Source organism: Rhopalosiphum padi, chromosome 3, assembly GCF_020882245.1.
Source record: "Rhopalosiphum padi isolate XX-2018 chromosome 3, ASM2088224v1, whole genome shotgun sequence".
Lineage (NCBI taxonomy): Eukaryota > Metazoa > Arthropoda > Insecta > Hemiptera > Aphididae > Rhopalosiphum > Rhopalosiphum padi.
This window is the reverse complement of record NC_083599.1, coordinates 40,202,748-40,207,508: the sequence shown is the minus strand read 5'-3', so window position 1 is coordinate 40,207,508 and position 4,761 is coordinate 40,202,748. Positions and strand designations below refer to the sequence as shown.

Sequence of the window (4,761 nt, the reverse complement as noted above, 5' to 3'; positions counted from 1 at the left end):
TCGTAACGCCGACACGTTTGCGTAAAACGCGCCGAGCCTTTCACCGGGTCGCCGGCGTCACCGTCGGTCGAGAAATCGCAGCCACGCCGGACCGCGCGCGCCAACAACCGACAACGCCGCACAGGTCGCAAACGTCGTGGCGGAGGGTAGCGGTGGACGGGTCGACCGGCGATGTGGCAATGTTGAATGTGTGCCGTGCGCCACCGACGAACAGAACAGCTAACGGCGGCGCAGCTGGTCGGGTACAACGAGTAGCGAACGGCAGCCTCTCACTTTTTTTCGCTTTTTTACCACCCGCCCGCCGAGCAACAGAGTGCCGAGTGCCATTGTTCCCCGGTTCACGGCAGCTGTGGCGGGTGAGCGAGGTGGGCGAGGGGAACATCACCACCACCACCTCCGTGCCGACTACCGATCGGCGGTGCCCGTGTGCCGTGCGCGCGTGGTGGGGGACGGTGAGTTTGCGTGGCTATGGGGCGGCGGCGCGTGGTGGTATCGAGTAAACTCCACTTCCACTCGCTTTGTTGTTGTTGTTGTTCTCCGACGAACTATCGCTGTGGTGCCGCCGCCGAATGACCGCAGTCGTTCTCGAATTTTCATCCGTTGCGTTTTTGCCACTGGCGACGCGCTCCGTCCGCATCGCATCGTGACTATTGTTTATCCGTTATTAAATTATTATTTGTATCGTTTCCGCCGTCCGCGCAAGACGACGGCCGAAGCGACATTTGTATATTTTTGCACGTAGACATTCACGAAATTAGCGCGCGTTTGTCGACGGAGAATCTATACGTAAATAGTTGATACGCTGTAGTATTATTGACATTATTTTTTGTTATTATTATTAATCGACGTCACTGTCGCGATAATAATATTATTATTTTACTGTATTACCGACTGCGACCCGTCGTTTTGTGACGTCGTCGCCATTGCTGTTTCGGCGATTTTCTTTCGTTCTTCCCGAGTGCGACAGAGAAACGGAAGAAAAAAACATTGTTCGTTCGTCAGTGCGGTACCTTGTAATATCTTATTATTATTATTACTATTATTATAATTATTGTAAAAACAGTGCGTTTGTCGTGCGTCGTTGTTCGGTTCAATTCGATTTTGTCAGCAAACTAGCACAGCCGCCCGCAGAACACGCGCCAGGCCGTGGCCCGTGCTGCCCGTCCGTGTGCTGTGCGTGCGTGCGTGGCGAACGCCATCCTGAACGAGGCGAAGAGATTTTGCCGTCGACGTCATTACCAGAGACTACGAAGGCGACGACGACGTACGCCCCCGTTCGCCGCCGATAGGTAAGCGTCAAGCCGTTATTTCGTATTTCGAATTTGTATTTATGGTAAGCAAAACAGAAATCTGGCGGCGGCGGCATGGGACGCCGTAGCTGCTAACCACGGTCCGCGGCCCATGTCGTTTCGGTTGAGTGAGTGTTGTCTATGGCGTGTGTTGTGATGGGGAGGGGGGCGAGTAGGCCAATGGCGGACCAATTGAATTTTTTTTTTTCGCGTCCAACAAATTTCATCGCAGGTAGGTTCCTACCGACCTAGTATTAGTATTGTATACTTTTCCTATCCAGTCTGCACAATCGCTGAATCGCGTTGCGTTGTTATTACCATTACGAGTACCGTTATCGTTTCCGTCGACGTCCCATTTGCAGGCAGGTGAAAAGTGATCAATGGACGCTATAATATTATAATCGTCGCGTCCTATTTGCATTTTGGATACCTAACAGGTAAAAAATTGTCGTTAGTTAAGTTACCAGTGACAAATAGATATTTCTTATAATAATTAGGTAATAATTTATTTGTGGCAGATCACTATATTTTAGAAAAATATTGTAATAATTTAATTAGGTAGGTAGAAATTACTTAATTAAAACCCTAAAATATAACTATAACATGATTAATAAAGCATAACAGTGGCTTAACTGAAGGCCCGCAGACTACGCGTTGCAGGGGGGCTCACGGTTAAAGTAAATTTAATTCCCGTGAAAAAAAAATTGAATAATTGCTTTTTCAAATTAAATTAGTGTTAATCTATGCGCAGTTTAGATATAAACATGTTAGTTAACAAGTTTACCCAAAAAAATGCTAGAAGATCGCAGTATTATGTAATATTAAATAAATATTAATATTTTTTAACATATCAGATTAAATATATTAATGTTTTTAAACCTACCTAAACAATATTTTAGGGGCCCATTTTTTTATTTTTGTGGGGGGAGGAAAATTTTTTTGTTACGCCACTGGAGCATAATTAAAAATTTTACAATACAATGAATATTACATTATTACCAATAATTCACTTTTAATAGCCTTTTTATTATCATACATACTGTGTGATCCTATTGTATTATTTATATTTTTTTTTTGTTATATTTATTATTGTCTTAAAGTATGCAGCTTTTGGCATTTTGCCACAACACTTATAACAAAGGTATGGTTTCTTTGTTCATTACATTTTGTGAAAGCTTAATGCTTGAAGGAATTTTTAAATTACAAATATAAATAACTAACATTTTTTTTTATGTTTTTACCAAAATAGTCTTACCTTCAATAGGTATGAATAAAAACAAAATTTAATCACAAAAAAAAATACTTTAAAATTACATACCAAATTTTTCAATTCTTAAAAAGAATTGGCGGAACTGACAATTTTTAAACAATTCAAAAATTAAATACCTATTTCAGCGAAATGGATTCACTGACATTTTTTTAGAATCAAAAGTGTTGTTGTTAAAATATTACCGTGAGTTCCGCTTAATGTGATCACATTGGTTCAGATCATTTTGATTCTATTAACCGGTTGATTCCATAAAACATTTTTTTTTTTAATAATGAGTATATTTATATTAAAAATTTAAGTATTTATATTAAAATACGTTTTTAAAAAAAAACTATCTATTTTTGATTCTACTAATTTCATTTTCATATTATCCTGAAATTAAAATTCATATTCAATTAATATAATATATACCTACATGATTTTTAATTATTTAAAATTAAATAAATAATAATGTATGTACATTGTACCTATAACTTTTGAAACAACTGAAAAGTATCATTTTCACTAGGGATGTGTAGCTCATGAGCTACTCGACTCGGTGAGTTAACTCTTTGAAATGAATTGAACTAGACGAATCAGTGTTTCAAGATTGGTGACTCAGTTTAACTAACATTTCAAACACAATTCACAAACGACAAATCATTGATAACTTTTCACCATATTTTTGAATAGCTCCTTTTAACTTTTTCAAAACAATTCTTGTTTCTTTTTAGTGTAAGTCTGAAATACTATTAAATGATAAGAATGTTCTTAGAAATGATTCAATTACCCGGTACTTGGTGATTTTAATAAAAGGTTAATTTAACATTAGTAACATAAGATCTAATTTGGGATTTTCAATTTTGATTCTAATAAACCAGAGATTCTTAACATTTTTTGAATGAAGGAACACCACTTACATATCATTAATATTTTTCTTACTAATTTTAAAATTTTGGCGGAACATTTATACCAAATCTACGAAACACCAGTTAAGAACCACTATAATAAACAGTTGATTCTATTAACCAGTGATCACATTAAATAGAACTCACGATATTCAGTGCTCGAATTGAAAAAAAAATTGAGGACGGACGCTGGTTTTAGTTCAGTAAACACCATTCCATAGCAAATAAATTGTAAAGTAACCTGTTGTAAACTTTGTCCCCCACACCCCCTGTACATATAGTAAGGTGCTATAAAGAAAGTATTTTTCCTCGCTTAATTAAATGAAGAGGGACGCTGAAATCTATGAAAAAATGAAAGCGGACTCCGTCCGCCTGCGCCCCCCCCCCCAATTTGAGCACTGTATATATCTAAAATTATTAACATTCTTACCACTATGATCAATAGTTATGAGAGAATAAACCTAGTACCTACTTAGGTCTTATATAGCTATAAGCGTATTTTTTGGTAATATTGAAAAGCTAAATTTATTTTTAAAAAATTGTATTAAGTTGATCCAAAATGTGATTTACTGTTATATTTATTTATAATCTTATGTGTGATCTACCGACTACCCTTTTATAATTTGATAAAAAATCTTCTATTTGTACTTATACATGCTTATAAAAATTATATTTCCTATCGTTTATACCTAATTCCAAACTATCAGACAAGTTCATTATTTCTGTCATACCTTAATTATGTTTACTTTTGAAGTATTTTTTAGTATACTTTATTTAAAAGTGCCATCCAAATATATTTTCTTATAAATGTCCGCCACAATGTTGGTTTGGTGCCATAATTCACAGCTAAATGGTAACATATTGATACTTTAAGAATACAATACTTAAAATAGACATAAAAAATTTAGTTGTATCAATATTATTAAAGTATAATTTATTATAATATATAGGTAGCATAAATATTGATTGTTGGTAGATCACACATTTAACATTCAACTACAATACTTTATTATAGATGCCTTTGGGTGGTATATCACTTATTAAACCGGTCCCATTATATTTTGCATATATGCATAAGTAATATTCTACCTATACATATATAAGATTAAAGTGTCTATCTATCACTTGTCTACTTTTTTTAAAACTTCAAATAACTTTTAACTTTATCTGAATAATTGCTATGTAGCGTATATAAATATGAATTGTGGCATTTATGAAACCTTGATTACATATTATACATGATGAGCTGACAACACAAGAATCAACATTAAATTTTCAATCTTATTTTTTCTAATGACATATTTTTATTTTATTT

The 4,761-nt window shown here is 35.6% G+C and overlaps 1 protein-coding gene across 2 annotated transcripts in view; it reads left to right on the top strand.

Annotated features, from left to right (window-relative positions):
• Window positions 1-511: 511 nt before the first annotated feature.
• LOC132926851 (uncharacterized) overlaps window positions 512-4,761 on the top strand; it is an 8,049-nt gene continuing 3,799 nt past the window's right edge. The window contains exon 1 of one of the 2 annotated variants that reach the window (XM_060991263.1): window positions 512-1,289. The gene's annotated coding sequence lies outside the window, so the exon portion shown is untranslated. The other variant, XM_060991264.1, reaches the window with a different exon arrangement.